This window comes from Leucoraja erinacea, chromosome 4 (assembly GCF_028641065.1).
Source record: "Leucoraja erinacea ecotype New England chromosome 4, Leri_hhj_1, whole genome shotgun sequence".
NCBI lineage: Eukaryota > Metazoa > Chordata > Chondrichthyes > Rajiformes > Rajidae > Leucoraja > Leucoraja erinaceus.
In genome coordinates this window covers 97,939,127-97,953,594 of record NC_073380.1, presented here as the reverse complement: position 1 = coordinate 97,953,594, position 14,468 = coordinate 97,939,127, and positions in this window count along the sequence as shown.

Genomic DNA, 14,468 nt, shown 5'->3' with positions numbered 1-14,468 from the left:
ATTTTAGAACAATAGAATTTGATGCTCCTACACATTCCGTTAATAGTTAATTTTTCACAGTCCTACACTGTCCATTGAGAGAGATGTGACCACTAACCTCCTACGTGATTGACCGTGATCGTACAAGAAGTTAAATATTCATGACGATAATAGGCTCACTAAAATAATCACTCCAAGGAAATTATGCCCGTCAATTTGTTGCTGGAAGGAATCTTACGTTTTTTTTATCTTTGACTTTTCATCAAGCAGAGGATTCAAACTGAGGTCATTGTGAGTTAATGAAAACAAAATGTATTACTGACATTTAGCTGCTTCCTACAATCCTGATGGTAGATATTTAAAAATAAGCCATTTGCATTTGCTCTCCTTCCTGAGATATTCAATTTTTTTGAGTTATAATAATATCTAGAATTTGAATACTTTGAGTATTTCTCTATTCCTCATCCATACTAATAACCAGAGTGCCATTTCTAGATACCGTATCTATAAAGGAAGTGTGCCTATATCAATTGTTTGTGTTTATAATGCTCGCTTCTTCCGATAGCACTATTCCTTAAACTTCTTAAAGGGCCTGTCCCACCAGCATGCGATTGCATGCGTCTAGCGCGACCAAACGGAAGCAGAGTTCGCGGTAAGTACGCGCAAAGTTCGCGCAAAGTTCGTGCGTGACGTAATTTAAGTCACTCACCAATCAGCTGGGCAGGAGGCGGGCCGACTGAATTTGTACGTCACACGGCAGCGGGCGGTGACATCATCGTGCAATGGCACGCCAGGCGGTGACGTCATCGCGCAACGCCACCCGCTAGACGTACGCCGTCATGACGCTGCGTACGATGTCGAGACGCTGCGTATGATGTCGAGACGCTGTATAAGCCCGTCGAGGCGCTGCATACGCCTTCAATGCGCCTGCGGGCCAACAGGCCGTTTGTGCGCGGAATTTTTGAACAGTGCAAGATTTTTGGAGCCCCGCGCGATGTCAGGACCAGCCCCGCACAACTCCATACGCCTCCGCTGATCAAAGTGGGACCGGCCCCGCGAGGCCGTACGCCTCAAGCGACCACGTTTGGTCGCGCTAGACGCATGCTATTGCATGCTGGTGGGACAGGCCCTTAACTTTCCTCTTGAACCAGCAGACCACTTGCAAAGGTTGTACATTTTAAATTCCCATTCAAGAGTTTGAGTATACGAATTCACCTTTCACCCTCAGTGTAAAAAATGAGCATGTTGAATAACTTGAGCTTTTTGATAAGTTCTCTGCAGCATTTGTTGTTCGTGACTAATGCTGTTTGGCAGCTGAGTTCCTGTATGAGGAAGAATCACAGCCACCAGCACGAGGAGTTTAGGGCAGCACCTTGGCGCAGCTGTAGAGTTGCTGCCTTAAAACACCAGAGACCTGGGTTTGATTCTGAATTCTGATCTTTATTTTATGAGAAGCACGAGTGAGAGACTACGTGAAGAGCCTGTCAGCCCGCATGCGCGTCAATCTTCAGAGCCACTGCATGAAACCACAGTCCACTTGACCCAGAATCAAGCTATAGAAAGATTAATAACCCTTGACGTATGGAATGGAATTTATGAGATTCAGGGTTGGGAGTGGAGGGCACATGGTCTCTCTCACTCCAACTTCGCATAAAATAAAGATCAAGCTTCAAACGGTAAGTTCTCCTTTAATCTTTCTATTTTATTTTGGTCTCATGACGAGACTACGTGAAGCCTTTGAAGCTCTGAAGTTTCATGCAGTAAACCAATCTGTATGTGAACACACTGCACAGATAAACCATAAATAATAGAAATTACATAGGCCATTAACACATGATGCTAACTTTACATACATGTACATCACCTTAACTGGACCACAGTCCCATTAGCTTTGGAGTTACAGACAAACAGCTCATGTAACACTGTCCAGAATTCTATCTGCAATCGTCCAGGCCTGTTAAGCAGTTTATTATATACTTCCAAAAGTGCATTCATCTGACCATCCTGCTGTTGCAAGAATGTGATCAAGAGGAACATCCATTCTATTGGCTGCCAACATGCAGGCAGCCCTGGTGGAGTGTGACTTGAAATTCTCTGTATTCACACCCGCTTTCAACAGCGTACACTCTAGCCATCATGAAATAGTCTCTTTCACTCTCTTGTGAGACTTTTTTTATAACTATGAAGAAAGCTTATCCATCACTAGTAACCTCACTATACTTTATCACATAATAAACACCCACAATCTCCAATCTGGTGGGTATGCTGTCAGCTCCAACTTGTACCCAACCGTGCCTGCTCTGCTTTATGAGTTCATTCACATAAAATGCTACCCTCTTGTCAGAAAGGACCGAGTTATCCAGACAGAGATTGCGTAAAGACTGAGCTCTTTGTGTTGAAATAAGTGTCATAAGCATGACTAACTTAATGTAGCTGCTCCAACATTAAGGATGCAACTGGTGCTAAGTTGCGTAAAAAATCTAATACTGATTACACATTCCACACTACTTTGTATCTAGGTTTTAGAGGGTTCATATTAAAGACACCTTCCATACACATTGTCACCAGTGGGTGAGAGCCAATTGTTTGTTGCCCCTCCCCAAGCACTAGAGACGATGATAAGGCACTGCGAGCAGTGTTAATTGCGCTATAAGTTAGTCACTTCTCATAAAACCAAACTGAAAGAAACCCCAAACCTCTTCTACTTCTGCTTTAAAATAGCTCACATGTATCTCTTCGCAAAACCTTTCCCCTGTTTTATGTAGGTTGGTTTCTTGTGCCACCTCGCCAAGCTGCAGTGATCATGTCAACTGTCCTGCTGGATAGTCCTATACGCACGAAGGGTCTCTTTAAATCCTCAAATTAATAAATCAATACGATCATGCAGTGGATGCGGTGACGAGTGATATGTTGAACTAACCATATAACAATATATAAGATTGTGGTCTGGTAAAAAGACATAGCAATTAAGGGAAAAAAACTCCAGAACACAGTGCGTAAACTGCTGATTGCACAGCCATCATTGATAGAGGGAAGGGACATACACAGTCATAAATGGTCAGTGAGCCTAAAGATTTACAGGGCTGAAGCAAATGAGAAGCTGATGATCAGACACTATGTTCCTCCAATTAGCACTGGGACTCACTCTCTGACAGTAGAGGAGGCCCAGGACAGAAACCACTGCTCGTGTCTGTGAGCAAATAGAGGAGCTTCTGTCAGCAGAGCTTTTAACAATGGAAACATGGTTGAGTAGGCCAATTTGGCACTACAGGTACTTTAATTCCTGTTGCCTCATCTTGAATTATCTTTTGGAAGCATCTTCCGATAAGGTAGAATGAGGAATTTCTTGACCTGGTGTCTGCTTCAATTTTGTACCTACATGGCAGATGTACAGCTGACACCCATATTTTCCTCTTATATATCGCGCCAAAAGGGACTTTGCTGGTGCATCACATGTTGGAAATTTACAGCTCCCATGTGGTTAACATACGCTGCTGCTGTTGTATTGTCCCGATGTAGCCTATTTGCATATCATGGTCATTCCCACAATACCTTCTCAATGCCTGGCACAGCTGCTAGCATTTCCAATTAGTTGATGCCATATTTTATGGCCATGTCTCAACTCATCCTCATTCTACCTACCACCACAACTAGTAAAGGTGTCAGTTACACCCCAGCCCTCACTTTGTAGTGTAATTACAGGCTTACTAGGTAGTATGAACCCTGTACCCTCGTGCGTGCCAAATCCCCCACAATCCTCAATAATCAGCAGCTTTGCCGAATGAAAATCCATTCTAAAATGGTTTCATTCCAAGCACATGTTCAGATTAGCCCAATCAAGGACATCTTCCTTAGACCTTGTGAAGATATTGGAAATATATTCATCTTGTTCATGGACAATCTCCTCAATCATATCCTTTTATGTAATTTCAATACCTCTACTCGGATAGCTATATATTCCTCTTTAGGCTGTTTACACGGAATTAGGGCTTCTCTTGTCATGGAGGAAATGGGTCAGACAGAATACCAGATTTATAGCCATTTATGGCTAGTAAAGTAAAGGGGCCAGTGGCTATCTTTTCCCACTTTTGAATAGCCTCAATATATCTTCGACTTGAATATCCTCCGTACATTTCATGGAGCTGAAGGGAATAATACTCACCTACCTCAACGGGATTAGATGGTTGATTGACAGCATCTGCTGACACTAATATGTGTTCCATCTGGCTCTGACATCTTGGCCTGCTGGGGGTTGAGACCGAGTGTGTGACACGTGCTGTCTCCATAGTGAGCGCTATCAACCTGTGTCTTAAAAGACTTTGGATCTGTCTTAGTTGTGCAGGCCTGGTGCTCCAACCTGCCTCAGTACAGCGGTTTCAGCCACAAACCTGTTAGTGATGATATCCTTACACAGCAGTGCTAACGTGTCTTGCTTCACTTCAGAACGTTGACCTCACAAAAACTCACAAACACTACAATCCCACTTGTGAGAGCTTTCTGAACTCGCTGGAGTTTTAGATCTTTAGACTTCATTTAGCCAATCAGAATGTCCCAGGTGGTGGTGTTAACCTTCGATTCCAGACTGATTCCTGGGATGTCAGGACTTTCATGTGAAGAAAGACTGGATAGACTCGGCTTGTACTCGCTAGAATTTAGAAGATTGAGGGGGGATCTTATAGAAACGTACAAAATTCTTAAGGGGTTGGACAGGCTAGATGCAGGAAGATTGTTCCCGATGTTGGGGAAGTCCAGGACAGTTTAAGGATAAGGGAGAAATCATTTAGGACTGAGATGAGAAAAACATTTTTTACACAGAGAGTGGTGAATCTGTGGAATTCTCTGCCACAGAAGGTAGTCGAGGCCAGTTCATTGGCTATATTTAAGAGGGAGATGTAGGCCTTGTGGCTAAAGGGATCAGGGGGTATGGAGAGAAGGCAGGTACAGGATACCGAGTTGGATGATCAGCCATGATTATATTGAATGGTGGTGCAGGCTCGAAGGGCCGAATGACCTACTCCTGCACCTATTTTCAATGTTTCTATGATACATCACGTGTCTAGCAGTTACCAAGATTAACAAACTTTTCAGCATTGTCCAGCATGTTCTCCTCATTCAGCTGGTGTGAAGTCAAGTATATAACACTACTTGCCAGCTCTGCGTCTACTGGTTCACCTATCCCCGAGGGAATGGCAGCTCTTTTTTAGTCGGGAGCTGAAATTTGTGCATTTGTTGAAACTCCCAGCCTCTGAGCGGGAGATATCCTCAGATACCTGAATTGAACTGTACCTGTATCAGTGCAATGCACCTCCCCATCACCAGCCTCTCACTCAGTTATCTCCACTCTTGTGAGTTGACTGATAACCTGATGTTGAGGCAGTGCCTGCCTGGTCAGTATTGGTCTTTTGGACAGCCAGTTCCGACTTGACCTTCCCTGAACCCGGAGTCGACAAGCTGCTCCTTTCCGGAACGTTCGCGGAGGTTGCTGGGCAGGCCCCCCTGCCAGCGTCTCTGAGACTGGGTTGCCAAGCTGCTTATTTTGGGGGCTCTCGCTAAGGTTTTTGTCGCCCAGAGGATTGTCGGCTGCCCTCTCCTTACCTTGGAGGACTTACACAGTTCCCGCTGCACCAAAAAATCCCAGAGTATTATAAAGGATATTTCCCACCCCGGACACTCCCTGTTTGAACTGTTGCCGTCAGGCAGACGGTACAGATCTACAAGGACAAGGACGAACAGACTAAAAAACAGTTTTTACCCCACTGCTATAAAAGCACTAAATGTAGCCGCCAAGGAACGCAGGGGCGATACATACTAAGGGACTGTGGTACACTGTGAAATTGACAGAAGGATGGAGGGTTGGGTGTTTATGCGTGCTATTTTCGTGATATTTATTTTAGTTGTTTATCTTTTAATACTTTACCTTGTATGTATCGTTAGCTTTTAGAAATGTTTGAATGGTGCACTGACTGGCTGACATTTTTAAATTTCGTTGTACATGGTTCATGTTACAATGACAATAAAGAAACTATTCTATTCTATTCTATTCAGACCCTACCTGCCAGCGTCTCCGAGCCCGGGTCGACAAGCTTCTCCTTTTCGGAGCTTTAGTGGAGGTTGCTGTGCAGGCCACACCTGCCAGCGTCCTCGACCCCTCTGTCAGCATCTCTGAGCTCAATAGCAACAACCTCACTCATTGCCGTCATTCCCCGCTGAGTTTTCAGTGGCACATTTCTTCTTGTTTCTTGGTTTGTCCATTTTTTGGAAATCAAACCCACGTTGAAACAAGAAGCACCGTTCCTGCAAATAAAAAAACCTTACCTCACCATTGAACTCTGACGGAGCATTTCCAAACGCATCCAAATCTCGCGCCATGTGACGAAGTATTGATGCGCATGCGGGCTGGCAGGTTCTTCACGTAGTCTCGTCACGAGACTTCAAAATAAAATTGTGTATTGTCCCTAGTGTTTGGAGGATGGTGTTAGTGAAAACTGGGACCTGTTCGGTACAGGCACAGTGTGCCCAAGAGCCTGTTTCCGCACTGTATCTCTAAACTAAACTCAACTAAAAGACCTATTGCCATTCCTGTAGAACCTGTGGATCCACACACAAATTAAAATAGTTGTAAACCCTGATGACTATCTTTAAAATGGTTAAACAAGTTGATAACCAAGGAGTCACACAGACTTTTATCTGAAGTATTTATTTTCCCCTTGGATTCTGTTTGTCTCAGAGGTACTACCAGCTTGTATTTTTAGTCAGGCTAATTATCACTGGGTTGCCACAAGCTTCCTGTGGAAGCAGTCTGGCTGACACACTTCCTGGGTAAGGTGCAAACATAATTATCAATGATATTTCTCCATATTATTCCCATTGCCCATTGCTTTTCAGACACAGGATTATTACTTAATAACATTGTGGTAACACAATGACGAATAGCTTTATATCCTTTTCTGGTAGTCACACATTAAGGGCACTATTAAAAATAACTCCATCCACTTAAAAACAAATCACGCAAATTCTTCTATGTACAGCACTTTGGTTCAACACAGGTCTTTCATTTCACTGCACATCTCGTATGTGTGACAAATAAACTTGACTTGACTTGACGTTGATTTAAATCTGCTATATAAATAAACATTGATTGATGGATGGATGGATGGATGGATGGATGGATGGATTGATTGGTTGATTGGTTGATTGGTTGATTGATTGATTGGTTGATTGATTGATTGATTGATTGATTGATTGATCGATTGATTGATTGATAGATATGTAGGAAGGAACTGCAGATGCTAGTTTATACTGAAGATACAAACAAAATCCCGGAGTAACTCAGTGGATAAGCATCACCTATCCCTTCCCTCCAGTAATGCTGCCTGTTCTGCTGAATCACTCCAGCATTTTGTGTCTATCTAAAAATGTCAGGTTTAGCTGTCCCTAGTAGCTATCACGGCTTTTTGTATGTGTTTGGGCAATAGTAGTTCGTCAATACTTTAAAAATAATGTCAATTTTTATCATTTTTGGAAGTAACATTGACAACTTGTTGTGGGCATTGCCAGCTGTGAATGCACCACATTCCAACGAGGCAACTGAATTGCATGTGGTAATATATAATTGTTAATAAGCATTCAACTAGGCCCAGTATTCAACAGAATTTAGTCAATCCAAATTGGATTGATATAGACAATTCTCTGATTTAGTGTCTCTACTGCAGGCTGGTAAGTGCATGTCAGGAAATACATCATCCTAATCATACCCAGGTGCTGTCTGTGTGGGGTTTGCATGTTCTCCCTGTGACCGCATGGGTTTCCTCCAAGTGCTCTGCTTTCCTCCCACGTCCAAATGACATGCAGGTTTGCAGGTTAATTGGCATCTATAAATTGTCCGCAATGTGGGTAGGAAGTGGATGCAAAAGCGGGATAATATAGAACTACTGTGAATGGATGATCGATGGTTGGCGTGGAGTTGGTGAGCCAAAGGCCCTTTTCCCATGCTGTGTCTCTAAACAAATCGAAATTAAACGTTAATCTTTGTGGACTAGTTAAGCAGTTTTCCGTGGGTTTAGGAATCTGAGATTGGCATCCAGTGAGGCACAGTCTTAGAAACAAGCTGCAGGGTACAATAAACATATTAAACCTAATTTCTACGGCCCTTATATTCAGCTATAGTTTTAGAATATAGTTTTACCCTCCTACCATCCGGGAGGTGCTACAGGTCTCTCCGTTGCCGGACCAGCAGGTCCAGGAACAGCTTCTTCCCAGCGGCTGTCACTCTACTCAACAACGTACCTCGGTGACTGCCAATCACCCCCCCCCGGACACTCCTCCCACAGGAAAAACACTATGTCTGTATATATGCTAATGTAAATATTTATTCAAATCATATGCTATGTCGCTCTTCCAGGGAGATGCTAAATGCATTTTGTTGTCTCTGTACTGTACACTGACAATGACAATTAAAGTTGAATCTGAATCTGAATCTGAATCTGAAATTGAAACATTGTTGTGGTGGGGCAATCCCACTGTGTGATGACTCTAGGACTGTAATTAAATCAGCATCCAAAGCCACATGGCAGCATAACAGTACTGCAAGGGTTTATTGTTTCAGAAGGACTGAGAAATGGTACAATATACGTACAAATATTTTGTTTCAGTGATTGAGTTAACTGAGCTTTGTTATGATTTATAGCTAGATAGATTCATTGAGAAATGCAACATAGATAGGGTCCACTGAATCCATGCCAACCATCAATCACTCATTTACACCTAATCTGACAACAATTATTTAAAAAAATACTCCCTATATTATTATTCCCAGATTGTACCACTCACCTACACGTCAGAGTAATTGACAAGACCAATTTACAAGACCTACCAACCTGCCCTTCTTTGGGATGTGGAAGGAAATCAGAGCACCTGGAGAAAACCCATGCAACACCCGGAGAAGGTACAAACTCCATAGAAAGCATCAGAGGTCAGTGTTGAACCAAGGGCACCTGGTGTGTGAGGCAGTGACTCTACTAGGTTTGCCACTGTGCTGCATTGTACAGCAAATATAACAGATAATTCCCTTTTTAGGCATTATGAACAATGCTGGGTATTCCTTTACCTCGACTTTACCTTGTTTACTCATCTGGACGCCCGCAGCAACGGCTGCGGAGGGTTGAGGTCCCGACCACGGGGGAAAATGGAGGAGGACTGGCCAAATTTTGTGCCTTCCACCGCAGTGATGAATGCTGTGGTGGATGTTTGTGTTAAATTTTTATTGTGTATTGTGTGTTCTTTATCATTGTACCGCTGCTGACAAATTCATTTAACTTGCACTTTAAGTGCAATGTGCCGAATAAAACTGATATTTATTGATATTGATTGATTGATTGATTGATATTCTAGTGAAGAATGTTGATCTTTCCTAACATGGGCTTTTGGGGAACATGTTGACTGAAGATTGTGAGGAGGAATGAACACATCCACCTGGACAAAACATAAATCCCATGAGAGAGTTAAATGAAGGCCCTTTGGAAAGAGTTACTTCCTTTAAAAACTGAACAGAATCCATGAGTATGAATTGTCAACTATTCAGTATTGTACAACACGAGAGACATCTTGAGCAACTCACTTCTTAACGGGATTGCTGCCTTGGGTGTTGTCATTGATCCTATATCCTCTACATTGTTATAACAATGCATTACACTAAGATAGATGATGTGAGAGTGAACTGCTCCTTCATCTCAAAGGTCATCCACCTTTAATAATAATTTAATAATAATAATAATAATAATAATCTTATTTATATAGCACATTTTTAGTCAACTTGCATTGACCCCAAAGTGCTTCACCTAATTACATTACATTTACACACAGGCAAAGGTGGGTGAAGTGTCTTGCCCCAAAGGACACAACGACAGTGTGCACTCCAAGCGGGATTCGAACCGGCTACCTTCTGGTCGCCAGCCGAACACTTAGCCCATTGTGCCATCTGTCGTCCCACGCTTCAAAAATAATTTTGTTTTCTCTTTCCACAGATGCTACCTGACCTCCTAAATATTTCCATTATTATCTTTTATTTCAGAATTTCAAGAACGGCTGTATTCTATGTAGAACCTCCTACATGCAGCATGTTTTCTTTCCTCGACTTTACCTTGATTCCTTCATTCACCTTCCTATATTTCTGCTCCTCCAGACAGATCTGCTATGATTAATCAGCATTCATGTCTCTAGCTTTGACAGCACTTACACCAAGTACATCTTGGAAAACCTTATCATAGACATTCACTTTGTTCACTTGCAAAAAAAAATCATTTATTTCCTCCCTTTACAAGTTCTGACAAAAGGGTCAGTCATTTGAAACCATCTGTAGGAAGGAACTGCAGATGAATGAATGAATGAATGAATGAATGACTGAATGAATGAATGAATAAGTATACTGGCCAAGTATTCACATACAAGGAATTTGCCTTTCTGCTCCGCCCGCAAGTGACAATGACATACAGTGACAGTTAGGAATGATACATAAAACATTAAACATTAATAATAAAACATCATTGATTAAACATGTAATGGTTTCAACTAAAGATAGACCCAAAAAGCTGGGGTAACTCAGTGGGACAGGCAGCATCTCTGGAGAGAAGGAATGGGTGACGTTTCGGGTCGAGAGCCTTCTTCAGACTAGTTAGGTATAAAGGAAACAAGAGATATAGACGATGATGTAGAGAGATAAAGAATAATGAATGAAATATACTCAGAGAGTGGTAGCGGTGTGGAATGAGCTTCCAGTGGAAGTGGTGGAGGCAGGTTCATTGGTATCATTTAAAAATAAATTGGATAGGCATATGGATGAGAAGGGAATGGAGGGTTATGGTATGAGTGCAGGGAGGTGGGACTAAGGGGAAAAAAAGTTGTTCAGCACTGACTTGTAGGGCCGAGATGGCCTGTTTCCGTGCTGTAATTGTTATATGAATTGTTATTGTTGTTATATGGTTATATGGTTGTAATTGTTGTTATTGTTATATGGTTATATGGTTAATATATGCCAAAAAGTGACGGTGATAAAGGAAACAGGCCAACAGCTGACTTTTGCTCTTCAGAGATAATGCCTGACATGGTAAATATCCTCACCATATTTTTGTCCTGTCAAATAACTGTCTTCTAGTTGCCAAGAGGATCAGTTACAATACCCGTTACTTCTGCCAGTGATTGAATTTGGATCCAACTTGCCACTTGGATGTTATAGACTGGCACTTCTTTGACCAGCCGCCTATCACAAGGTTTGCTAAGATCCATGTCGATTACATCAGCCACACCACCTTTATTGACCTACCCTGTCCTTTCTTCATTAATTATCATGCTTATTTAAAACGCAGAAACCCGAAGAGTGATAAGACTATCCCCAGGCATCTTAGAACATTGAGGTACTAACACTCAGCAGGTTTAATACCCTGGTCAACCTGCCTGTTTGACCGACAATCCATTCATCATACTTCATCACAAGCTTTTACCCCATCACCTCTGGCAGGATGCTGGCTATGCATAATGCCAGGTACACTACATCAGAGTTGCTCACCACTCTTCCACCTGAAAGAATTAGGGCAGCAGATGCCACGGCATTGAGCCAGCCTTCCATTCCATTTTAAGTCACACATCGCCCATTCCTTTATCGTTGATTAGCCAAGTTCCAGAATATCCCTGTGTAACGGAACTGCAGAATTTCAAGGAGATGAATCAAACATAAGAAATGGCATATACTGTAGAGATAGATGGCAAATGCTGGCTTTCACAGTGATACTCGTGTATTGCATGAATAAGCAAATATTCTTAGTCCTGATTACTATTAAGTAAAGAGAACTGTCAAACATAGCATCCAACACTTAGCAAAACCAACCAACACAGGAGGCCAATCAGTCCTCTTCACCTGTACTAGCTTATTGAGACAACTATCCATCTGGCTCCACTCTCCACCCCCTTTCCCATAACCCTGTGAAAATATCCTTCAGCAACAATCATGTATTTCTTATTGAATGGTTAAATCCCATTGTACCTTTAAAGAAATGTAACAAAATGAATCAATGCTCATACATTGTATGCAATAGTAGGTTAATAATCTGTGCCTGCTGTCTCAGATAACATATCTTTATCTATTATCAATATTATTATCATTGAGGAATGACATGCATGCATTTGTTTTAACAGAGGAAAGCTGTGACACACCAGCTACCACATGGGCCTGATGGAGTGAGATCATCATCCAATGGCAAGGAGGCAAGGAGGTCTGCTGCCCCAATTTAGCATGTACACGCATTCAAAGTACTCACCAATGTACTCTCACCACCTATTCACCATAAACACACACTTACGCACATTTTATGTCGCAGTCCCCTCCCACTTTCCCCCAATCCTTATCTCTTCCCAAAGCCTTCCTCTAACTGCTTCCCTCAGTCGCCCCTCGCCCTTGGTCTCTGTCCCCTTGTTCACCTTCCTGGTTTTGCATTGCCTCTTCTTCTTGAATCCCACACTCCGATTGTGTTATTGCCCCCCGACTGCCCACCACTCCCCAGCTTCCGGCTGCCAGATGTTTGTTTGTTCTAAGTTTGGTTTAATTTAGTTTGGAGAAACAGAATCATAGAAACAGGCACTTCGGTCGACCAAATCCACGCCGACCATTGTGATTGCCCATTTACACTCGTTCCATTTTATCCCATTTTCTCGTTCACTCCCTACACAGTGGGGGCAATTTACAGAGGCCAATTAGCCTGCAACCCCACATGTTTTTGACGTGTGGGAGGAAACTGGAGCACCCAGAAGAAACCCGTGCTGTCAAAAGGAGGATGTGCAAACTCCACAGAGACAGCACCTGAGGTCAGGATTAAACCTGGATCTCTTGTACTGTGAGGTAGCAGCTCTACCAGCTGGGCTACTGCTGCTGCCTTCAAGATTCTCCATTCAGTCAGAAGCTATAACTATGCACCATGGCTTATCTCTTGGTATGCTATGTATAGTCATAAGGAATAGGAGTAGAATTAGGCCAGTTGGCCCATCAAGTCTACTTTGCCATTCAATCATGGCTGATCTATCTCTCCCTCCTAACCCCATTCTCCTACCTTCTCCACATAACCCCTGACACCCGTACAACATAGTATGATATTTGTGACAACAATGATGTCTTATACATGATTAAAGCATCCAGTCCCAGCAAATAATATCTCCCCATAATTAACAATCCAGCAATTACCATTAGAATTATTCAAGCATCTGGAAATAACATTGCAAAATGAGAAATTTATGCTAGGTTTCACAGTTAATTGAATGGTGCATTTCTAGACTGCATGTGATGCATTGTTTCACAATAATTATAATCTGGCAAGCTGATAGTCTTAATGGACATCCCATGTGAATAATACCACATCATTTCTGAAGTTACTCTTGCAAGTTTAATAATGATGGTGAAAGCTTGAGGAAATTGTGGAAATAACATCATTAGTAAAGTCTAATATCGGAGCAATAAACAAACTGCTGGAGGAACTGTTGGAGGTATTAGCAAACGCTAACAAAGGATAAGGCAGATGTGTGGTTGAATCTCATTTATGGCACTTAAACTAGAAATTAGATCCATGCTGCTATCTTATCCACCCCAAGTAAAATTGCTTTGAAATCATTGTGTTGCTAAGCCAGAGTAATTCATTTCGTCTCCTAACTGGGACTATCTCTTAATAAGCTCTGTTCAACCAACCTTGGTGCGACAAGTTGGATAAATGCGCAGTCATATCAAAAGTAATGTCTTCTTCTTCCTTTCAAATTGCAATCTATTTTGTTATTATGATCATATTAATGATGTAAAATGAAATGATCAAGAACCAGTTATGCATCTCGTTTCATTCAACGATTTTTTTTCCAGAGTATCTTGGATCTTGTTTCGATTTCAAGCTACAGTGCTTCAGGTCATGTCAGGGATCTAAAAATAAAAACACTTATTTCCACGTCATAGTATGATAATAAGCCACAGTGTATATACACCTTGCTGGTGTTGGGCCTTTTCTTTCTTTGTCAATATGCCCAGTATGTTAGCAGGAGGTAAAAGGGAATTTCATATCTTGAATAAAAAATAACCAGTGTCTCTAAATGTTGTGTAAGGAATCACAGAACTCAAGCTAGGGTTGTGCTCTGCATCAACAGGGAGTGAAGGCATATAGAACTCATTGTACCCTGTCAATTGACCACAGACTGTGTTGTGGCCTCATATAAACAATGCTGAACATTGTATAAAATAGGATCAAAGCAGACTTCGAACGGTTGACATTAGAAGAAATAAGGAAAAACGTAAAAGGTCCAAAACATGCCAAAATTAGTATATTTATTAAACAAAGGATAAAATGGGATATCCCCCAGCACACGGTTGAAAAATTGTTATCATTCATTGCCAGTCAGTTGTTAATGGTACTACACTGAAATTTATTTTAAAATGAAACACTGCAAACTGCGACACACCTGAAATAAAA